The following is a 26,272-nucleotide window of genomic DNA, read 5'->3' as shown; positions in this document are numbered from 1 at the left end:
TAATCACCATGATATCACCTTGTACCAAATGGACATTAAAAGTGCTTATTCTAAATGGTGAAATAGAGGAGGAAGTCTATGTTAAGCAACCTCCCGACTTTGTTAATCCTAAGAAACCTAATCATGTTTACAAACTTCACAAAGCTCTTTATGGTCTTAAACAAGCTCCTAGAGCTTGGTATAAATGCTTGACTAAGTTCCTTATTGAAAAAGGCTTTGAAATTGGAAAAATAGATTCTACTCTCTTTACTAAAAGGGTCAATGGAGAACTATTTGTATGCCAAATTTATGTTGATGATATTATATTTGGATCAACTAACCCCCATTTTAGTGGAAAGTTTGGAAAGCTAATGTCGGAGAAGTTTGAGATGTCTATGATGAGTGAACTCAAATTCTTTCTTGGTTTGCAAATCAAGCAAACTAAGGAAGGTACCTTTGTCTCTCAAATGAAGTACACCAAGGACTTATTCAAGAAGTTCAATATGCAAGAATGCAAAGTTATGACTACACCCATGCCTACTAGTGGACATCTCGATTTGACCAAAGATGGTGAACCGGTCAACCAAAAGGTTTATCGCTCTATGATTGGTTCATTGTTATATCTATGTGCTTCACGTCCCGATATCATGCTAAGTGTGTGCATGTGTGCATGATATCAAGCTACTCCTAAAGAATGTCATCTTAAGGCTGTGAAAAGGATAGTGAGATACTTAATCCATACACCAAACTTTGGCATTTGGTATCCAAAGAGGGCCTCTTTCGATCTTGTTGGCTACTCCGACTCGGACTATGCCGGTGACAAGGTTGATAGAAAGTCCACTTTGGGTACTTGTCAATTTCTTGGTAGATCTCTTGTATCTTGGTCTTCCAAGAAACAAAACTCAGTATCCTTATCCACCGTCGAAGCGGAATACATCGCCGCTGGTTCATGTTGTGCTCAATTACTTTGGATGACCCAGACTCTTAAATATTATGGGATATATGTGAAACATGTTCCATTACTTTGTGACAATCAAAGTGCTATCAATATTGCTCACAATCTCGTGCAACACTCTCGAACTAAGCATATTGAAGTTCGTCATCATTTCATTCGAGATCATGTTGCCAAAGGGGACATTAATCTTAAGCATGTTCGCACCGAAAAACAATTAGCAGATATTTTCACCAAACCACTTGATGAGAAAGTGTTTTTCAAGTTAAGAGGTGAATTGAACATCATTGATGCCTCAAACTTGGAGTAGGAACTCCATTTCATACATGCAAGACATGAGCCTATGACTAATCCTTGATATTTCTCTTTTGATGATCTTATGTCTTGGATATATTTGCACCTTGCATGTTATCTAACCCTTGTAGGTACTTGGATGAATCTAAGTCCATGAGATTGCAACCCACTCACATCTTGAGCAATCTCTATATCACCAAGTCTCTACACAACAGTGGTTGAAGACAAGGAAGCATGGAACCATTCAAACATATCCTTTGACAAATTTATTATTGAACTTCATGATTGTCATTTTGGATACACAAGTGCTCTTCCTTGCAAAAACTAACCCATGTAGGTAGATGAACTCAAATTCCAAGTGGTGCTCCCAACTCTTGATGAGCTACATCAACCTTGAGCAACCCACATAAGTTCAACTACATGATCACGATCAACACCATCACCCAAGGTATGTTATTCCATCTTAGAGAAGCTTTACTCCAAGTCATGAGTCAAAGCCACTCGACAAGATGTGAATACATCAAGATGCTTAAACGAAAAATGGTAACCCCATTTTGAGCTTAAACGATGAGTATGACCTATGATCAAGTGATCTCACTTGACTCCTAAGTCAATATACTCTAACATGGGTGACTTTGTCGCCGACCAATTCCAGATGAAGTTCTCTTGCGTTCTTTTCTGTGCTCTTGCATTTATCTCTTGCATATTTGTTTCCCCTTTCTTTCTTTTTTTTTAAAAAAAACTTCATCTAGATTTCTTTTCTTTTCTATTTGTTCTGCATTCCCTGCATCAAATTCATTGCAAATCTTTCAGTTAATTCCTTGCAAATCCTTATGAGATCTTACTTGCCTAGTGAGCTGAGGTGACAAGTATTTTCTCTGTGATGAAGTCGGTCACAATAGTCTCTTGTTTTCGGTCCAACCGAATTCTTTCGGTGCAACCGAAGCATACCACTCGGTGCCACCAATTTCACTACAGGAAAGACATTTTGCCATTTGTTCCTGCATTACTTTTGATCCAGCTCCACTCAATGAATCTTGTCCTCTACCAGCATCACATTTACCTTGGTGCTTTGTGCTATGACTCAAGGACCAAACCCATTCACGACAAATTCCAGAAGACCCTTCTTGGAAATTGATGTCAAAGGGGGAGAGAGAGATCACATCAAAGCTTAATCATATCTCTAGGGGAGAGAATACTCAAGGAGAGAGTAATCTTCAAGGATCCCAGATGCTTGGTGTTCAAGAGGAGAGATGCTACATGTCTTCTTGAGGTGAAAGACATGTTCATATGTGCTTATTTGCATTAGCTCTGTTCATTTGTTTCTTTGAGCTATAATTTTCTGTTCCCTATCTTCTCCCAGTATCCCATGCTAGAATCATGGGGAGCAAGACATCTAAGGGAAAGAAATTCTTTAAATTCATTGCACATCTTTACCTTTGGGGGGCATGTCTATATCAAATGTGGTACTTAGTACTCACTCTCTACATGTCATCCCAGTCTTGGTACTCTTGTGGTTCTTTCTGTTTGCTCTGGCTAGTAGGTGCATCTGTGTTATCTAACCTTATGTTCACAGGTTCATTCCATCCTAAGCCAACTCAAGACCACAAGGTAAGTATATGCATCACAATCATGTGTATGAGGAATTCTTGCTGATGTACATACTGGTTGCAAGAAGGACTCATGAGCATGAAGGTACATTTCCCACATTCACATCTTTTGCTCTGATGCATATAGCCAAGATATATGTAACACATTGCCTACTCTCTCATGGTTATGCTCTCACATGCTTCTATATTCCATATTCACATGATTGCATACATGTAGGGGGAGCCTATGCTTGTTACATGTCTTTCCAAAGCTTTACTTGTTATTCTCTATATCTTCATCTGAAGCTTTGATGTATGTTGTCATCAATTACCAAAAAGGGGGAGATTGAAAGCACAAGTGCTCCTGGGTGATTTTGGTAATTAATGTCAACATATCTCTTGTTGGACTAACACTTTTACCTAGAATGTTTCAGATAAGTTCAACAATGAAGTGGCATGGACTAAAGGATGTGGAACCCCTTCAAGATGCTAAGGGCAAAGGATTGGCTCAAGCTTCAAGCACAAGACTCTACATTTTATATTTTAGTGATCCAAGATCACATTGAGTCTATAGGAAAAGCCAATACTATCAAGAGGGGATGAGGTGTTGCTTAATGTCTTGCTTGCTCAAAGTGCTTAGTGATATGCTCCCAAGCCTTCAACTACTTTCTCACATCCACATATGTCCTAAACCAAAAGTCTAACTCGGCCCTACCGATTCTTTCTATCCGGTGCCACCGAGTTCAAATGTCTTAGCCACTGCCACAAACCCTAGGCAAATCGGTCTCACCGATAGGGATCTCGGTCTCACCGAGATGGGATTGTAATCTCTCTGTGTATGTCCATTACCAAAATCGGTCTCACGGAGTTTGAGTAATCGGTACTATCGAGATTACAATGCAAACTCTCTGTTCCTCTTCGTAACATTTCGGTCCAACCAAGATGAGCCAATCGGTCCCACCGAGTTTCCCTGACCAACTCTCTGGTTAGCTTATTACCAAAATCGGTCCCACCGAGTTTGTGTAATCGGTCTCACCGAGATTACGTTATGCCCTAACCCTAACCATATCGGTCCTACCGAGTTGCATGTCGGTCCCACCGAAAATCCTAACGGTCACTAGATTTGCCGAATCGGTCCGACCGAGTTTCTCAATTCAGTCCCACCGAGATTGGAAAGTTGTGTGTAACGGTTAGATTTTGTGTGGAGGCTATATATACCCCTCCACCTCCTCTTCATTCGTGGAGAGAGCCATCAGAACGAACCTACACTTCCAACTTACATTTTCTGAGAGAGAACCACCTACTCATGTGTTGAGACCAAGATATTCCATTCCTCCCATATGAATCTTGATCTCTAGCCTTCCCCAAGTTGCTTTCCACTCAAATCTTCTTTCCACCAAATCCAAATCCCATGAGAGAGAGTTGAGTGTTGGGGAGACTATCATTTGAAGCACAAGAGAAAGGAGTTCATCATCAACACACCATTTGTTACTTCTTGGAGAGTGGTGTCTCCTAGATTGGCTAGGTGTCACCTGGGAGCCTCCAACAAGATTGTGGAGTGAACCAAGGAGTTTGTAAGGGCAAGGAGATCGCCTACTTCGTGAAGATCTACCGCTAGTGAGGCAAGTCCTTCGTGGGCGATGGCCATGGCGGGATAGACAAGGTTGGTTCTTCGTGGACCCTTCTTGGGTGGAGCCCTCCGTGGACTCGCGCAGCCGTTACCCTTCGTGGGTTGAAGTCTCCATCAACATGGATGTACGATAGCACCACCTATCGGAACCATGACAAAAATATCCGTGTCTCCAATTGCGTTTGAATTCTCCAATCCCATCCCTTTACATTCTTGCAAGTTGCATGCTTTACTTTCCGCTGCTCATATACTCTTTGCATGCTTGCTTGTTATGTATTGTGATTGTTAAACTTGTGCCAAAAACTCCACTCCAACTTAAATAAATTAAAAACTACAACTTTTGGTACTTAGTGTCTAATCACCCCCCCTCTAGACACCTCTTCTCGATCCTTTCAGCATCCCCTCTTCCGTCTTCGTCTATCGGTAACTTTACTTGAAGCTATATTTTTATTCACCACATGATATGTGTTTTGCATGGAGCGTCTTGTATGATATGAGTCTTTGCTTTTTAGTTTACCACAATCATCCTTGATGTACACACCTTTTGGGAGAGACACGTGATTCGGAATTTATTAGAATACTCTATGTGCTTCACTTATATCTTTTGAGTTAGGCAATTTTGCTCTAGTGCTTCACTTATATCTTTTTAGAGCATGGCGGTGGTTTTATTTTGTAGAAATTATTGATCTCTCATGCTTCACTTATATTATTTTGAGAGTCTTTTAGAACATCATAGTATTTTCTATGGTTATAAAAATTGGTCCTAGAATAATGGGTATCCAAATTGGGTATAATAAAAACTATCATAGGAAGTGAATTGAATACTATGATCAATTTGATGCTTGATAATTGTTTTGAGATATAAAGGTGGTAATGTTAGAGTCATGCTAGTTGGGTAATTATGAAATTGAGAAATACTTGTGTTGAAGTTGGCAAGTCCCGTAGCATGCACGTATGGTAAAAGTCATGTAACAAATTTGTAGCATGGGATGCTCCTTTGATTGCCTTCCTTATGAGTGGAAGTCGGGATCGCGCGATGGTTAACTCCTACCAACCCTTCCCCTAGGAGCATGCATAGTAGTACTTTGCTTTGAGGGCTAATAAAACTTTTGCAATAAGTATATGAGTTCTTTATGACTAATGTGAGTCCATGGATTATACACACTCTTACCCTTCCATCATTGCTAGCTCTACGGTACCGTGCATTGCCCTTTCTCACCTTGAGAGTTGGTGCAAACTTCGCCGGTGCATCCAAACCCCGTGATATGATACTCTCTATCACACATAAACCTCCTTATATCTTCCTCAAAACAGCCACCATACCTACCTATTATGGCATTTCCATAGTCATTCTGAGATATATTGCCATACAACTTTCCACCGTTCCATTTATTATGACACGTTTCATCATTGTCATATTGACTTGCATGATCATGTAGTCGACATCGTATTTGTGGCAAAGCCACCATGCATAATTTTTCATACATGTCACTCTTAATTCATTGCCCATCCCAGTATACCGCCGGAGGCATTCATATAGAGTCATATTTTATTCTAGTATCGAGTTGTAATCCATGAGTTGTAAATAAATAGAAGTGTGATGCTCATCATTATTAGAGCATTGTCCCTTGAAAAGAAAGGCAAAAAAGGCCAAAAAAGAGAAAGGCCAAATAAAAAAATGAAGGCCCAAAAAAGGGGGGGACAATGTTACTATCCTTTTCCACACTTGTGCTTCAAAGTAGCACCATGATCTTTATGATAGAGAGTCTCTTATTTTGTCACTTTCATATACTAGTGGGAATTTTTCATTATAGAACTTGGCTTGTATATTCCAATGATGGGCTTCCTCAAAATTCCCTAGGTCTTCGTGAGCAAGCAAGTTGGATGCACACCCACTTAGTTTCTTTTGTTGAGCTTTCATACATTTATAGCTCTAGTGCATCCGTTGCATGGCAATCCCTACTCCTCATGTTTACATCAATTGATGGGCATCTCCATAGCCCGTTGATTAGCCTCGTCAATGTGAGACTTTCTCATTTTTTTGTCTTCTCCACACAACCTCCATCATCATATTCTATTCCACCCATAGTGCTATATCCATGGCTTACGCTCATGTATTGCGTGAGAGTTGAAAAACACTGAAGCGTGTTAAAAAGTATGAACCAATTGCTTGGCTGAAACCGGGGTTGTGCATGATGGGAGTATTTTGTGTGACTGCTACGACTTGAGCTTGCGTTGGTTTTTCCCTTGAAGAGGAAAGCGTGATGCAACAAAGTAGCGTAAGTATTTCCCTCATTTTTTGAGAACCAAGGTATCAATCTAGTAGGAGGCTCCTCAAAAATCCCATGCACCTACACAAACAAACAAGAACCTCGCAACCAACGCGATAAAGGGGTTGTCAATCCCTTCACGGTAACTAGCGAAAGTGAGATCTGATAGAGATAATATGATAAGATAAATATTTTTAGTATTTTTATGATATAAATAGGAAAGTAAAAGATGCAAATAAAAGTAGATGGAAAACTTAGATAAAAGATAGACCCGGGGGCCATAGGTTTCATTAGTGGCTTCTCTCAAGATAACATAAGTACTACGGTGGGTAAACAAATTACTATCGAGCAATTAATAGAAAAGTGCATAGTTATGAGATTATCTAGGCATGATCATGTATATAGGCATCACGTCCGTGACAAGTAGATCGAAACGATTCTGCATCTACTACTATTACTCCACACATCGACCGACTTCTGCCTGCATCTAGAGTATTAAGTTCATGAAGAACAGAGTAACGCATTAAGAATGATGACATGATGTAGAGGGATAAACTCATGCAATATGACATAAACCCCACTTTTTATCCTTGATGGCAACAATACAATACGTGCCTTGCTGCCCCTGCTGTCACTGGGAAAGGACACCGCAAGATTGAACCCAAAGCTAAGCACTTCTCGTACTGCAAGAAAGATCAATCTAGTAGGCCAAACCAAACTGATAATTCGAAGAGACTTGCAAAGATAACTTATTCACACATAAAAGAATTCAGAGGAGATTCAAATATTTCTCATAGATAAACTTGATCATAAACCCACAATTCATCGGATCTCGACAAACACACCGCAAAAAGAGTTACATCGAATAGATCTCCAAGAAGATTGAGGAGAACTTTGTAGTGAGATTCAAAGAGAGAGAAGAAGCCATCTAGCTAATAACTATGGACCCGAAGGTCTGTGCTAAACTACTCACAACTCATCAGAGAGGCCTTGGAGATGATGTAGAGGCCCTCCATGGTCGATTCCCCATACGACGGAGCGCCGGCGAAGGCTCCAAGATGGGATCTCGCGGATACAGAAGGTTGCGGCGGTGGAAATAGTTTTTCATGGTGCTCCTGGATGTTTTCGGGGTACGTGGATATATATAGGAGGAAGAAGTAGGTCAGTGGACGCTCGAGGGGCCCACGAGGGTGGGGGGCGCACCCACCCCTAGGGGGGGGGCGCCAGGCACCCTCATGGCCGCCTTGCTTGTTGCTTGACTTCCACTCCAAGTCCCCTGTATTGCGTTTGTTCCAAAAAAAATCGCTCCCGAAGGTTTCATTCAGTTTGGACTCCGTTTGATATTCCTTTTCTTTGAAACACTGAAATAGGCAAAAAAACAGCAATTCGGGTTGGGCCTCCGGTTAGTAGGTTAGTCCCAAAAAATGATATAAAAGTGTAAAGTAAAGCCCATAAACATCCAAAACGGGTAATATAATAGCATGGAACAATAAAAAATTATAGATATGTTGGAGACGTATCAAGCATCCCCAAGCTTAATTCCTGCTCATCCTCGAGTAGGTAAATGATAAAAACAGAATTTTTGATGTGGAATGCTACCTAGCACAATTCTCAATGTAATTTTCTTTATTGTGGCATGAATGTTCAGATCCAAATGATTCAAAAATAAAAGTTCATATTGACATAAGAAATAGTAATACTTCAAGCATACTAATCAAAGCAATCATGTCTTCTCAAAATAGCATGGCTAAAGAAAGTTATCCCTATAAAATCATATAGTCTGGCTATGCTCTATCTTCATCACACAAAGTATTTAATCATTCACAACCCCGATGACAAGCCAAGCAATTGTTTCATACTTTATTAATCTCAAACCTTTTCAACTTTCACACAATACATGAGCGTGAGCCATGGACATAGCATTATATGTGGAATAGATTGGTGGTTGTGGAGAAGACAAAAAGGAGAAGATAGTCTCACATCAACTAGGCGTATCAACGGGCTATGGAGATTACCATTAATAAATATCAATGTGAGTGAGTAGGGATTGCCATGCAATGGATGCACTAGAGCTATAAATGTATGAAAGCTCAACAAAAGAAACTAAGTGAGTGTGCATCCAACTTGCTTGCTCATGAAGACCTAGGGCGTTTTGAGGAAGCCCATCATTGAATATACAAGCCAAGTTCTATAATGAAAAATTCCCACTAGTATATGAAAGTGACAACATAGGAGACTCTCTATCATGAAGATCATGGTGCTACTTTGAAGCACAAGTGTGGTAAAAAGGATAGTAGCATTGTCCCTTCTCTCTTTTTCTCTCTCTTTTTCTCTCTCTTTTTATTTGGTGGGCTTCTTTGGCCTCTTTTTTTATATGGACTTCTTTGGCCTCTTTTTTTTGTAAAGTCCGAAGTCCCATCCCGACTTGTGGGGGAATCATAATCTTCATCATCCTTTCCTCACTTGGGACAATGCTCTAATAATGAAGATCATCACACTTTTATTGATTTACAACTCAAGACTAGAACAAGATATGACTCTATATGAATGCCTCCAGTGGTGTACCCGGATATGCAATGAATCAAGAGTGACATGTATGAAAAATTATGAAGGTGGCTTTGCCACAGATACGATGTCAACTACATGATCATGCAAAGAGCAATATGACAATGACGATGCATGTCATAATAAACGGAATGGTGGAAAGTTGCATGGCAATATATCCCGGAACGGCTATGGAAATGCCATAATAGGTAGGTATGGTGGCTGTTTTGAGGAAGGTATACGGTGGGTGTATGGTACCGGTGAAAGTTGGGCGGCACAAGAGAGACTAGCAATGGTGGAAGGGTGAGAGTGCGTATAATCCATGGACTCAACATTAATCATAAAGAACTCATATACTTATTGCAAAAATCTACAAGCCATTGAAAACAAAGTACTACGCGCATGCTCCTAGGGGGATAGATTGGTAGGAAAAGACCATCGCTCGTCCCCGACCGCCACTCATAAGGAAGACAATCAATAAATAAATTATGCTCCAACTTCATCACAAAGCGGTTCACCATACGTGCATGCTACGGGAATCACAAACTTCAACACAAGTATTCTTTAAATTCATAATTACCCAACTAGCATGACTTTAATATCACCATCCTCATATCTCAAAACAACTATCAAGCATCAGATTGATCATAGCATCCAATTCACTTTCTATGATAGTTTTTATTATACCCAACTTGGATGCCTATCATTCTAGGACCAATTTTATAACCATAGAAAATACCATTCTGTTCTAAAAGACTCTCAAAATAATATAAGTGAAGCATGAGAGATCAACAATTTGTTCAAAACAAAACCACCACCGTGCTCTAAAATATATAAGTGAAGCACTACAGCAAAAATTATCTAGCTCAAAAGATATAAGTGAAGCGCATAGAGTATTCTAGTAAATTCTAAATCAAGTGAGTTTCTCCCAAAAGGTGTGTACAGCAAGTATGATTATGGTAAACTAAAAAGCAAAGACTAATATCATACAAGACGCTCCAAGCAAAACACATATCATGTGGTGAATAAAAATATAGCTCCAAGTAAAGTTACCGATAGACGAAGACGAAAGAGGGGATGCCTTCCAGGGCATCCCCAAGCTTAGGCTTTTGGTTATCCTTGAATATCTTAGGGTGCCATGGGAATCCCCAAGCTTAGGCTCTTGCCACTCCTTATTCCATAGTCCATCAAATCTTTACCCAAAACTTGAAAACTTGACAACACAAAACTCAACAGGAAATTTCATAAGCTCCGTTAGTGCAAGAAAAGAAAAACCACCACTTAAGGTACTGTAATTAACTCATTCTTTATTTATATTGGCGTTAATCCTACTGTATTCCAACTTCTCTATGGTTCATACCCCCCGATACTAGCCATAGATGCATCAAAATAAGCAAACAACACACGAAAAAACAGAATCTGTCAAAAACAGAACAGTCTGTAGCAATCTGTAACTTTCGGATACTTGTGGAACTCTAAAAATCCCACCAAAATAGGAAGTCCTGGGAAATTTTTCTATTTATATACCGCAAAAATAATCAACTCAAAATAACGTTATTGTGATTTACTAAAATTATTTTCGTGCGTGCAAAGTTTCTGTTTTTCAGCAGAATCAAATTAACTATCACCGTAGGTTATCCTATAGGTTCTACTTGGCACAAACACTAATTAAAACATAAAAACACATCTAAAAAGAAGATATATGAAATATTTATTGAATAACAGCAAGGAAAAACATTGGATTGTCTCATAACAAGCGCTTTTCTTTAAAGCCTTTTTAGCTAGGCATTGAGATTTCAATGATGCTCACATGAAAGACAAGAATTGAAGCATAAAGAGCGCATCATAAAACATGTGACAAACACACTTAAGTCTAACATACTTCCTATGCATAGGTTTTTTATAAGCAAACAAATTATCAAGGCAAGCAAAAACTAGCATATGCAAGGAAGAAGACGATAGCAATCTCAACATGAAGAGAGGTAATTTAGTAACATGAAAATTTCTACAACCATATTTTCCTCTCTCATAATAATTACATGTAGGATCATAAGAAAATTCAACGAAATATCTATCACATAACATATTCTCAACACGATCCATATGCATGCAAAGTTGACACTCTTCCAAGATAGTGGGTCTAACATTAACTAAAGTCATGACCTCTCTAAACCCACTTTTATCAAAAATATCATAAGATTGAACATACTCCAAATATGTGGGATCTAAAGTTGACACTCTGCCAAACCCACTTTCAATATTATTGCAAACACTATTATCAATCTCATATTCATCATGGGGCTTAAATAAATTTTCAAGATTATAAGAAGAATCACCCCAATCATGATCATTGCAACAAGTAGTAGACATAGCAAAACTAGCATCCCCAAGCTTAGGGTTTCGCATATTATTAGCACAATTGACATCAAGAGAATAGTAAAATCATTACAATCATGCTTTTTATTCAAGGAGTTATCGTGAATCTCTTCATAAATTTCTTCATCACAATTTTCAGATCCACGAATTTCAAGCAAAGCTTCATAAAGATAATCTAGTGCACAAAACTCACTAGCAATTGGTTCATCATAATTGGATCTCTTAAAAGGATTAGCAAGCGGATGAGGATCCATAGATCTTAGGTTCTCTGTTTAGCAATAAATAAACAACTATTCCAACCAAATGAGCAAACGAGCCAAGTAAGACATCAAAGCAAACGAAAAGGCGAACAGAAGAAGGGTGAATAAAACGGCAATGGTGAAGTGGGGGAGAGGAAAACGAGAGGCGAATGGAAAATAATATAATGCGAGGGAGATAAGTTTGTGATGGGTACTTGGTATGTCTTGACTTAAGCGAAGACCTCCCCGGCAACGACGCCAAAAATCCTTCTTGCTACGTCTTGAGCTTGCGTTGGTTTTTCCCTTGAAGAGGAAAGGGTGATGCAGCAAAGTAGCGTAAGTATTTCCCTCAGTTTTTGAGAACCAAGGGATCAATCCAGTAGGAGGCTCCTCAAAAGTCCCACGCACTTACACAAACAAACAAGAACCTCACAACCAACGCGATAAAGGGGTTGTCAATCCCTTCATGGTAACTAGCAAAAGTGAGATCTGATAGAGATAATATGATAAGATAAATATTTTTGGTATTTTTATGATATAAATAGGAAAGTAAAAGATGCAAATAAAAGTAGATGGAAAACTTATATGATAAAAGATAGACCCAGAGGCCATAGGTTTCACTAGTGGCTTCTCTCAAGATAGCATAAGTACTATGGTGGGTGAACAAATTACTGTCAGCAATGGATAGAAAAGTGCATAGTTATGAGATTATCCAGGCATGATCATGTATATAGGCATCACGTTCATGACAAGTAGATCTAAACGATTCTGCATCTACTACTATTACTCCACACATCGACTGACTTCTGCCTGCATCTAGAGTATTAAGTTCATGAAGAACAAAGTAACGCATTAAGAAAGATGACATGATGTAGAGGGATAAACTCATGCAATATGACATAAACCCCATCTTTTTATCCTCTATGGCAACAATACAATACGCGTCTTGCTGGCCCTGCTGTCACTGGGAAAGGACACCGCAAGATTGAACCCAAAGCTAAGCACTTCTCCTAGTGCAAGAAAGATCAATCTAGTAGGCCAAACCAAACTGATAATTCGAAGAGACTTGCAAAGATAACTTAATCACACATCAAAGAATTCAGAGGAGATTCAAATATTTCTCATAGATAAACTTGATCATAAACCCACAATTCATCGGATCTCGACAAACACACCGCAAAAAGAGTTACATCGAATAGATCTCCAAGAAGATCGAGGAGAACTCTGTATTGAGATTCAAAGAGAGAGAATAAGTCATCTAGCTAATAACTATGGACCCGAAGGTCTGTGGTAAACTACTCACAACTCATCGGAGAGGCCTTGGAGATGATGTAGAGGCCCTCCATGGTCAATTCCCCCTCCGGCGGAGCGTCGGCGAAGGCTCCAAGATGGGATCTCACGGATACAGAAGGTTGCGGCGGTGGAAGTAGTTTTTTTGTGGTGCTCCTGGATGTTTTCGGGGTACGTGGATATATATAGGAGGAAGAAGTAGGTCGGTGGACGCTCCAGGGGCCCACGAGGGTGGGGGGCACGCCCAGCCTTAGGGGGCGCGCCAAGCACCTTTGTGGCTGCCTCGCTTGTTGCTTGACTTCCACTCCAAGTCCCCTGGATTGCGTTTGTTCCAAAAAGATCGCTCCCAAAGGTTTCATTCCATTTGGACTCCGTTTGATATTCCTTTTCTTCGAAACACTGAAATAGGCAAAAAAACAGCAATTCGGGCTGGGACTCCGGTTAGTAGGTTAGTCCCAAAAAATGATATAAAAGTGTAAAGTAAAGCCCATAAACATCCAAAACGGGTAATAATAGCATGGAACAATAAAAAATTATAGATACGTTGGAGACGTATCAGTGACGAAAATGAAACATAGCTTAACTATATGATTTTGTAGGGATAAACTTTCTTTAACCATGTTATTTTGAGAAGACATGATTGCATTGTTAGTATGCCTGAAGTATTATTACTTTTATGTTAATATGAACTTTTATCTTGAATCATTTGGATCTGAACATTCATGCCACAATAAAGAAAATTACATTGAGAAATATGCTAGGTAGCATTCCACATCAAAAATTTTGTTATTATCATTTACCTACTCGACGACGAGTAGGAATTAAGCTTGTGGATGCTTGATACGTCTCCAACGTATCTATAATTTTTGATTGTTCCATGCTATTATATTACATGTTTTGGATGTTTATGGGCTTTACTATACACTTTTATATCATTTTTGGGAATGACCTACTAACCGGAGGCCCAACCCAAATTGTTTTTTTTCCTATTTCAGTGTTTCGAAGAAAAGGAATATCAAACGGAGTCCAAATGGAGGAAACCTTCGGGAGCGGTCTTTTTGGAACAAATGCAACCCAGGAGACTTGGAGTGGACATCAAGAAGCAACCGAGGCACCCACGAGGGTGCAGGGCGTGCCCTAGGGGGTGGGCACGCCCCACCCTCGTGGGCCCCTCGTGGCTCCCCTGACCGACCTCCTTCGCATATATATACTTGCATACCCTGAAAACATACAGGAGCACCACGAAACCCTATTTCCGCTGCCGCAACCTTTTGTATCCACGAGATCCCATCTTGGGGCCTTTTCCGGTGCTCCGCGGGAGGGGTAATCGATCATGGAGGGATTCTACATCAACACCATAGCCTCTCCGATGAGTTGTGAGTAGTTTACCATAGACCTTCGGGTCCATAGTTATTAGCTAGATGGCTTCTTCTCTCTCTTTGAATCTCAATACAATGTTCTCCTTGATCTTCTTGGAGATCTATTCGATGTAACTCTTTTTGCGGTGTGTTTGTCGAGATCTGATGAATTGTGGGTTTATGATCAAGTTTATCTATGAGAAATATTTGAATCTCCTCTAAATTCTTTTATGTTTGATTGGTTATCTTTGCAAGTCTCTTCGAATTATCAGTTTGGTTTGGCCTACTAGATTGATCTTTCTTAAAATGGGAGAAGTGCTTAGCTTTGGGTTCAATCTTGCGGTGTCCTTTCCCAGCGACAGCAGGGGCAGCAAGGCACGTATTATATTTTTGCCATCGAGGATAAAAAGATGGGTTTATATCACATTGCTTGAGTTTATCCCTCTACCTCATGTCATCTTGCGTAATGCGTTACTCTGTTCTCATGAACTTAATAGTGTAGATGCATGCTGGATAGCGGTGAATGTGTGGAGTAAGAGTAGTAGATGCAAAATTGTTTTGATCTACTTGTCGCGGACGTGATGCCTATATACATGATCATGCCTAGATATTCTCATAACTATGCACTTCTCTATCAATTGCTCGACAGTAATTTGTTCACCCACCGTAATACTTATGTTATCTTAAGAGAAGCCATGTGGCACCCCGGCTCAGAGAAACCGGAACGCCACGTATTCCAGCCCAGAGATCGAGGAGAAGTCTCTGGAATATGGCACTGCTTGACACAGAACAAATCAGCTCTTATTACAAAGAATAAATACACAGGTCTGATGTTACAAAGGTTCACATCAGCATGGCGACACTACGCTTGTGATACTACACTTGCTCTATGCTAACAGGGGAACAACTCGTAGCAGCGGAAATCTTCTAGGAGCAGAACAATGACGAAGGTGGTGAATTCCACTCCGCAGGGACTCTGGCTGGGACACGATCTAGCTCGCATGACCGGAAACCACGACAAGCGATCAAGCAATCACGACATCACCTGCAATCTGGCATGACACGCCAGGTCAGTACATTGAATGTACTTGCAAGCTCACAACAACCAAAAGCATCAAGGCAAGATGACAACATAGCATTTAATAGTTTATTAAATTAATAGCTACCATGATGAAGCAAATAATAATCACGATATGAAATACTAGAATACTGATAAGCCATCATCTCAGATCTCCATAACCATATCTCTCTTGGCTAACCGGCCAAGTAATATACCATCTCGATCACCTCGTGATCAAAACCAAACGGTGACCATTCACAGATCACAAGGACCAGCCTCATGGTCTTGGATCGGGTTACCTTGTAACCAAAGGGTGATCTTTCCGGCGATCACAACCATGACCAACACTTGGTCTCAAACGGTGATCTTTCCGACGATCACTACCATGACCAACACTTGTTCTCAAACAATGATATTTCCGGCGATCACTACCAGGACCAACACTTGGTATCAAACGTCATCATCAACATCCTGCCAATCTGTACTGCTCAAAATATCAACACATATAAATCACCTATAAGTCATTCCGTCATGTGAGTGTTGATCGAACGGTGTGACCTGCTACGAACCCATGCCCATGACCGAGGACGCGGCTATTGATAGTTTAAACAAACACACTCTGCAGAGGTAGCACACTTTACCCACACCATGGAACCCATGGCCTCGCACTCCCATTCGGGTGGACCAACGACGTTTCGACAAAATCAATCTACTGCCATGACACTCTCCCGGCCACTCCGACTCACTCCCGGGCTAGTCCTGGGTGGCCCCGTGTCTACCAAAGACACCAATAGCCACCGTCGTGGCCAAAACAATAAACCGTCCCAAACTGGGACATGTGCACATAACAACAACAACGGGCACACAAGGCTTATGTCCGCCTACCTGATCAGGGTAGCGCGCGCCCATAACCTTCCCTCGTTGGAGGCACCGGCGAGAGACACGGCAATATCATCACATTAGGGCCTTCCCATAAAGGCAAATGTGGTTGCACTGGACAAAGCCCGGTTCGGTGGCACCTGACCAACTTAATGACGGAATTTATCCCCAAAAATAGAATTGTGATTACTGATACTCCGATATCAACTATCAAACTATAATCCAAGTCATGGCAATATCCAACAAATAATCTGAGCATAATATCCTTATATCAAAATACTCCAAAGATAGCATAATATTTCTATCTTGATGAATCTGAAAACAATAACTCTACTACTCCAATAACCAGAACAAAGCTATCTAGCTAAGATCCATACGTAAACATCATCTCTGAAATTAATACTCCAAGCAATAGAACCTCGACTAGCATCATGAAAATAATCATACTAACCACTAATATTCCAAAGGCAGCATGGCATCCAAAGTAATTCTCCAAAATATAATAACAGATATCATCATGAAAACAATCATAATATCAACCACTAATACTCCAATGGCAACATGATACTCATCAACTACAAACACAACTCCTAGTAATCCAAACAATAACATGGTATCAACAAGATCAAAATAATACTCCAAGAAAATGCCATGCACAGATCACAAGTAGCTAAAACAATATTTTAAATAAGTTTAAATAAATTAACCCATGTCACTGCATTACAGTGATGCAAATGGAGGGTGTGGCTTGCCTGGGGTGGAAGAAATCACCGGAAGGAAGTGCGAGAAACTCGTGGAACGAATCGCCGGAAATCGTATTCTCTCGGAGGGGGCTGAATAAGGGCAAGGGCATGATGGTCATATTCAGATTGTCAAAACATGGTGAAAATGGTTCCATCAGAACGGGCTCAATGAAACGAAGAAGTGGGCTTTGGAATCACCTGATTTGGAGCTACAGTTGAAAAGTTATAGTTGTTTTTTTGCCAGGGACCTCTTTATAATAAAAATCATCACAAATAGGCCCTTATCAGAAAAGCTGAATGCGCACTTGGGGATACGCTTTCGGTGGATTAAAGAGTACACGGAAAAAGCCGTGTCCACTTATCCACGTCAGTAGGGGTGGGGCCGCGGATTGGGGTCGTTGACGTGCGGGTCCCACGTGCTGTGGGGCCCGTCACTTATCCAGCTGGACCGGCGGGTCAACGCCCCCGAGGCTGACGCACGGGGCCCGCGGGGTCCACGACCAGCTGGCAGGGAGGGGTCATCACCTTCGTCTTCTCCCCGAGCTCGCCCGCGGTCTAGAGAGAGGCCGTTGGCGCCGCCGCTCGCCTGGCCGACTCCGGCCCTCCCCGGCAGAGCTGGGACCGCCGTTGGGATCGGGAGGAGACGCCGCACCCATCCAGGTAGGGCACGGACCTTGGGGAAGCCGAGCACGAGGGCTCCTCCGAGCACGGCGGAGACCGGCGACGGGCAGCGAGGAGCTCGGGGCTACGGTACCCCGGCGAAGAGGCGAATGCTTGGGAAGGGTCTGCTGGCTCCGGTGGTTCTACTGGTGGAGGACAGAGAGGGGGATAGGCGCTGCCGCGTTCGAATTTGAACCGAGCAGAACGGCGGCTATGGCGATGGTTTGCGGCGAGGAAGGACTCCGGGGCTCGGGCAAGAGGCTGGGTGGGTTCCTAGGAGAGTGAGGAAGAGCTTGGTGAGGTCGGGGCACCTCGGGGTGGCTCTTATATAGGCAGGGCGAGCGAATGTCGCGCTGGTGTCGCCGCGGAAGCATGGCCGGTGCCGCAAACGCGTGTGCGCGCGCTCGAGCTCGGGGGAAGGCAACGAGGAGACGCAGATAGGAGCCCACGGTGCAGAGGAGGCCAGGGAGCACGAGGAAGAAGAAGACGGCGACGAACAGATCCAAAACGCCACTGTACACCCGTGGGCACACGGCGGCTTGCATCGGTGGGGAAGCTGCCGGAGGGGGAGAGGAGTCCAAGGGAATGGCAACGACGAGAGGAAGACAATAGACATGCCCGTGCTCGCTGAGACGCCGAGCAGAGGAGGGGCCCGAGCAAAGCAATGTTCTGGACACGCTCATGGCATGCCAAAATGGTGGTCACTGCATGCACTGGTGCACACAGTGCCCCAAGCTATGCCAAATGATGTCTGGAGTTTTTTCCTTCTTTGGTAGGTTGCAACTAAGGTGGTAGCTCGGTGAAAACTGCTCTGGTTAAATGTTAAGTGAGCTCTAAAGTTTACTGCAGTAAACTTTATCAACTAAATGTGATCAAGAGAGAGATGCTATGTGTCAAGTGTTATGTCTGGGTGTTTAGGCTAGGAAGGACTACAGTCCTGGGGAGTTTGAGGAGAAATGGACCAAGAATGAATATAGTTGCTTCACAACTGCATTTTTGGTCCAGAAATGAAGATCATTATGATGCTCTCACATAATCAACTTGGGCTAAGATTGGGCAAAGCTTTATTATTTGGACATATGAAGATGCTGTAAAAAGCTCATGCCAAATGGACAAGCCAAAATAGCACTTGCTTCACAAACATCATTTATGTCCAGAAACTTGAAATAATTTAGGTGGTCAAATGGATCAATGAAATGATTCCAAATTGGGTGGAGAGAGGTTTTATGGGTATAAGAATGATCTGGTAATTTATCAGGATTTTTGAAGCAATATAAAATACACTTGCTTCACAACCTGAAAATATTGCCAGAATCAAAGATTTGCTCCTGTGCTCACATAGATTTGGATGGGGCTGCAAATTAGTGGAGGGGGTTAATATGAGCACATTAAGGAGTGTGCCAAAGTTAAACTCATTTGGATACTCCTATCTAGTACTTCCTTCACAAAGCCTTCTGTTTGACAGAAACTTTGAAAATTCACTGAGGAAGATTGGCTAGGCAAACAAAGTTGAACTTGTGCATGGGGAAATTATTTGAACATATAAGTATGCCAAAAATGTTGGGAGCCACTAGGAAAAATATAAATGACACTTCCTTCACAAAGTGCCATTTAGGGCAGAAAGGAAGAACAATTATGGGGGAATTATTTTTGAACTAGCCAAGGGAATGTTTGGGAATATTTGAGCTATATATGACCCAAAGGAAATATGGGAATTATTTGGGTATTTTTGGATGGACATAAATATAGGTTGCTTCACAACCTATGGCAGATAGTATTATTCCTTTGATGAAAAAGGAATATTTCCTAGAAAAGAATTTTAGGGTTTGGTCAAGGAGTGAAGTGACATGATTTGGCAATGTTTTGAGAATGATGAGCCACTTGGGAGGGGAAATGAGGATGATTTCCCAGGTGGCAAGGCCACAGAACCACTCCAAAAAGTAAAACAGAGCAAAAACCAAATAAATCAAAAGAAAAAGAAAAGGGCCAAAATCCAGGCTGTTATAAACCTTCCCCCCTTAAAGAAATCTCGTCCTCGAGATTTGGTTGCTCAAAGAACAAGTGTGACTTGAGGACACCGTTTCCAACTCGGGTATCCTTTCTCCTTTATTTATAGTTCCCACAAGAATTTCAGATGATCAACTTACCTTGCTCTGGGGTGGTTTCCTTCACCTTCCCACAAATTCTGACGGATTTTTGCTCACATACCAAATCTTTTTGATGACGTGAATTTTCTCATATCTGCGGTGATATCCAATGGATCCGAGTATAAATTTTTCCTTTGGTCATGAAAACCTTTTTACTTCTGCCATGGGGTTGCTTCAAATAAATGCATGTCTTCTGGGTTCCATAAATGCTGAGAATTATCATGGCCATCTTCTGACGGGATCTGACGGCTCATAGGTGGTACTAATTTATTTTGATTTATACCAAAGATTTGATTGCCTTCTGGCGTGAGCAATATAACGGTGCATGGAGTTATAGCTGTGTCATACCGCAAATATTTATATCTTGAGACTGGCCCGACAGGGGGCTGACGGACAAATGCTTTTCCTGACAGACTAGCCATGTACTTGATTTCGTCGGTGAGTATACCGGGTCTGAGCTGATTGTTCGGCTTTTGACTTTTCTCATGTGGTCGATATACCCATCTGTGGTAATAGGCTGGGATATGCTTTGATGCTGCCGCTGAAATCAAACTGTGGAGCTTGCAAAGAAATCTTGGTTCTGACAGAACAGACTTGGATATTCCACACTAACCATGTCAAGCAGGTCAGCGGGATATGAAAATCCTTGTAAATAGAGTAGGCCATTCAGAGTATGCCTTTGGGGATCCATATGGAATAATAGCCTCCAACTGACTTGGGTATCCGAACCCTGATGGTCGTGCAAAAACCATCGTACCTTTGCAGTCAGTCTCATCCTTTTTATGGTCATGATTTTATTTGTCAGGATACCTTACTGAAATAACTTGGCCACACCTGTCCTTGATTCTTCGTATGACCATGGATGTGATTAATATTTTTGACATTATTCCTTGTGCTTGTTTTTCTGACCTGTGTCCGCACATATATGACATATACTCGGGGTTTGTAGCTGTACGGAGCTCATTGCTGAGGCCTATCATACAAGAAGGTGAAAAGGTTCATGATATCACCTTGTCTGGTGCGGGACTAATGACCTTGATGACCATTGTCAAGACTGTGGATTCTATGATGTCATCTCCAGATCTTGTCGACCCTTGTAATTTATGAGATGTATCTTTGCTTATCTTCCTTTGTCTGACTTGTGAGGTTGTGGGATCCTTACTTTCCTTAGGTATATCTATTGGATCCTTGCCGTATCTCGTATGAGTAACTAATATGACTGGGGATGCATGCTCACCATATATAAAAAGGATATGCCACCAAACACTCGATCTGTGCCGTAGGCATATGTTTTGTCTGAATTGTACCTCTAACAAAATTATTGCAAGTCTGGTTCTTGAGCGGTAGTGCCATACATTGGCAACTCTTCATATAATCTCTGAGGATGGTGCAATAGTATGATACTGACGCAGACTGAATGGCTTACGAGAGAAGCCATCCGAGTAGTTTGCTGAGGAAGACTTGCTAACTTCTGCTCAAATCTCTTGTCTGGGTATTGTGCAGAAGAAGGCTCTATAGCTTACACACGAAGCTTGGTCTGATTATTGTGCTGGAGAAGCCTGAGTTCCGTAGTTGAGAAGCTTCTCCTTGGGTTTGCTTGTTGATAAAAATTCATTTCCGTCTGTCAGAAGCCTTTACCGAGGTATGTTGCTGTGAAAGACTAGGGATCGTGGGCCGGAAATTGTTCACATATCATACTGAGGAAAATTGAGGAGCCTTGCATCATAAATTTCTTCCGATAGCGTGTGGAATAATACCGAGTTCTTTATATCCAAAACTTCATACTGTCATGCAGACTGAAATCCATACACATGCCCATAATATTCTGAGGCTGATTATTTGCATGAGAAAAATGGTTTGGCTGTCTTCCTTGAGCATATCATATTCTGACTTTGTTTCGGATGATAACATATTTCAAGCATCATGCATTGCTGAGCCAAAATTTTGTATATGATCCATACCTCTATCTGAAAATATATTGGTCTTGTACCTGACTTGTCTTTCTGCTGGCTGGATCATTACCGCTGTGAGGATTTTTTTACTGATGTAGACTCGATGCTGATAGTCAACCCAATAAACCATTGGTATTTTGAGCAGATTTTAATTCCATAATGCAGTTGACTGGGTAGACAATAATGTCTAGCTGAGCTTCTTTCAAATATTTCAAATCCTTGTTGCTTCTTTGAGTCCGGTGTCGGTGGATGAGCAATTCTTTATAGGGAAAAAATAATGTAACATCGGGGCCCAAAAAGAAAGAAGCAAAAGAAAACTCAACTAAGCAAAAAGCACACAACAACAAACAATTCACACACAATCAATGTCACATATTACTGCTAGTCACACAATATGCATGCCTACTTAAGCACACAAATTTCACGGAATCTCCGGTTGTACGATCTAGCATGCTGTGATGATGTGCACGAGGACGAATAAATGTGTGGAAGAATTTGTGTAAACAGCGCTACACCAAGTGCTAGAGTAGCTAGGTGGCAACCTGAACTAGCTCGGAGGCGAGGACACACTCGGTAATCATGTAGTGGGACACGAAGGTCGCAACCACATTATTATCAAGCAGACGGAAAAAAAGATCCGTACTCGTCCAAGAAATAGGATAGCGGGGAAAAACTGAGGCTGCTGAGATTGCCCTTTCTTGATAACTAAGATCATTAAGGGTTGCCAACATGATAAAATAAAAGAACGATCCGGGATAGAAACATGTCCATCACCAAAACGATATACGGGACTGAAAGAAAGACATCGGCACGATACATGAGCACCATTTTTGCAAACAGTGTCGGGATCACTTGGCATCACTCTGCTGGGACAGAAATGACACCAAACACCGAAAGCAAAAGGAACTGGAAAAATGCAAAGGTTGAGCTGTAGTGGATCCGAACCGATGCCAGCTACACTCACCAGATAAACCGTTATCACAAATACTAAGGCTATATGCATGCTATGCAACAAACAAGTGCAACAACCAAATGCAATCATCAAGCCAGACTCTACACAACCGATTTCTACCGGTTTCTACCGCTCGCGCTGACTAGGGCGTCCTACAACCAGACCTGCTCTGATACCAAGCGTGTGGCACCCCGGCTCAGAGAAACCGGAACGCCCTGTATTCCAGCCTAGAGATCGAGGCGAAGTCTCTGGAATATGGCACTGCTTGACATATAACAAATCAGCTCTTATTAAAAAGGATAAATACACAAGTCTGATGCTACAAAGGTTCACATCAGCACAGAGACACTATGCCTGCGATACTACACTTGCTCTATGCTAGCAGCGGAAATCTCCTAGCAGCGGAACAACGACGAAGGTGGTGAATTCCACTCCGCAGGGACTCTGGATGGGATACAATCTAGCTCGCACGAATGGAAACCACGACAAGCGATCAAGCAATCACGGCATCACCTGCAATCTGGCATGACACGCCAGGTCAGTACATTGAATGTACTTGCAAGCTCACAATAGCCAAAAGCATCAAGGCAAGACGACAACGTAGAATTTAACAGTTTAATTAAATTAATAGCTACCATGATGAAGCAACTAATAATCACAATATGAACTACTAGAATACTGATAAGCCATCATCTCAGATCTCCATAACCATATCTCTCTTGGCTAACCGGCCAAGCAATATACCATCTCGATCACCTCGTGATCAAAACCAAACGGTGACCATTCACGGATCACAAACGGACCAACCTCGTGGTCTTTGTTCGGGTTACCTTGTAACCAAAGGGTGATCTTTCCAGCGATCACAACCATGCCCAACACTTGGTCTCAAATGGTGATCTTTCCGGCAATCACTACCATAACCAACACTCGGTCTCAAACGGTGGTCTTTCCAGTGATCACTACCATGACCAACACTTGGTCTCAAACGTCATCATCAACATCCTGCCAATCTGTACTGCTCAAAATATCAACACATATAAATCACCTATAAGTCATTCCGTCATGTGAGTGTTGATTGGACGGTGTGACCTAGTACGAACCCATGCCCATGATCGAGGACACGACTATCGATAGTTTAAACAAACACACTCTTCAGAGGTAGTGCACTTTACCCACACCACGGAACCCATGGCCTCGCACTCCCATTCGGGGTGGACCAATGGCGTTCTGACAAAACCGATCTATTGCCATGACACTCTCCCGGCCACTCCGACTCACTCCCCACTAGGCTAGTCCTGGGTGGCCCAGTGTCTAACAAAGACACCAAGGGCCACCATCGTTGCCAAAACAATAAACCGTCCCAAACGGGGACATGTGCACATAACAACAACAACGGGCACACAAGGTGTGATGCCCCCGATTCAATCGTACACTAATCATACACGCAAATGTGTATGATCAAGATCAGGGACTCACGGGAAGATATCACAACACAACTCTAGACACAAATCAAAATAATACAAGCTTTATATTACAAGCCAGGGGCCTCGAGGGCTCGAATACATAGCTCGATACACAAGAGTCAGCGGAAGCAACAATATCTGAGTACAGACATAAGTTAAACAAGGGTGCCATAAGAAGGCTAGCACAAAAGCAACACGATCGAAGAGGCAAGGCCTCCTGCCTGGGACCTCCTAACTACTCCTGGTCATCGGCGGTCTTCACGTAGTAGCATCCATCGACGGTTGCATCTGGCTCCAGGGATCCACCATCTGGTTGCATCAACCGGAATGAAGAAAGAAGGGGGAAAAGGGGTAGCAAAGCAACCATGAGTACTCATCCAAAGTACTCGCAAGCATCAGATCTATACTAAGTATGCATTGGTATCAAATGGAAGGGTTGTATCTGTGGACTGAACTGCAGAATGCCAGACTAGAGGGGGAAGGCATAGCATATCAAAGACTAGCATCTTCACGCAGCTCCAAGCATCTTGCAGCATGTAGAAGAGTAAAGAATAGCAGTTTAATATTTAACAAACATGTTGTAATATTAATACCCAGAGATCCTTCCTCGACTCCCTGCGAGAAAGCAATCTCGGAGCCACATATCTTGAGTATCCATTTGTAGTTGTATAAGATCAGGATATAAGTCTGAACGTCCGTTACCATGGACACGACTATTAATAGATAATCTTCCCTGAAGGGTTGCACCATGTTTTCCAACACGCTCGATCACTCTGGCCGGACACACTTTCATGGGTCATGCCCAGCCTCGGAAGATCAACACGTCGCAACCCTACCTAGGCTAAGCAGAGAGGTCCCCGCCGATCTACCTCCTAAGCACTCCAGGGTTTGGGCCCATCGCCCGTTGCACTCCGGGTCGTTGCGCGCAGGGCGGGTCCAGGCTCCACCTCTACATGGATGGTGCCGGCCCAGCCATGCCGCACTGCTGAACTGGACGTCTGACAAAGCTTCGGCTGATAGCACGACGCCGAGGCCCATAACTATTCTCGCGTGGTGGTTGGTGCGTAAAGGCCAAAGGCCAACTCAGAACAAATACCCAAACCATAGTGTATTATTAGCTTGCGGAGATGAGCAGAGACTCACGATCGAAGTGATCCTGTCACCCCGTCTCGTGGAATTACGACTAGGGCCGAGAATGCCCGGCCGTGCCACGTCATTATCTTGCGGGTGCTCTCCGGGCCCGCCCGACTTTCACCAAGGTCTCAAGTAAAGTCAATGTAACCGTGTGTCCAGACATCAAGGGGAAAACCCGAGGAATCACCCCCGGTGGATTCCACTCAATGTAATCATCAAGGTGAACATAAGAGGTACCACCCTCGAGGTTCACACTTGAGGTGTTGAACGACAGAGCCGTATCGGGAATGGTAAAAGAGGAAATCACCCTCGATGACCATGACCAAATAGATACACTACAGAATTATCATCAGGAGTGCGTTATGAGGGATCACCCTCGGCACTCGATAGTAGCTCTGCAGAGTCGAGCAACTAAAGGGGCGTGATGTGATGTGAGGTGTTGGGCTCTGGTCGTCGATCACGTTGATCGAGTCGTCGATGATGAAGCAGGGGCAACAAGGACAAGTGGGGGTCACTAATGGATCACTAGCCAACCTATACTAAGCAGTTTAGGATAAGAGGGTAGGTAACAACAAGCAGGTACAAAAGCAGACTATGCATCAGAATAGGAGCAATCAAATACAGTAGCAAAATCTAATGCAAGCATGAGAGTATAGAATGGGCGATATCCGGATGATCAAAGGGGGAGCTTGCCTGGTTGCTCAGACAAGGAGGGTCGTCGTCGACGTAGTCGATCATAGTGGCATCAACATCGGTCTCGG

This window comes from Triticum dicoccoides, chromosome 4B (assembly GCF_002162155.2).
Source record: "Triticum dicoccoides isolate Atlit2015 ecotype Zavitan chromosome 4B, WEW_v2.0, whole genome shotgun sequence".
In the NCBI taxonomy this organism is placed as follows: domain Eukaryota; kingdom Viridiplantae; phylum Streptophyta; class Magnoliopsida; order Poales; family Poaceae; genus Triticum; species Triticum dicoccoides.
This window is presented reverse-complemented; position numbering follows the sequence as displayed.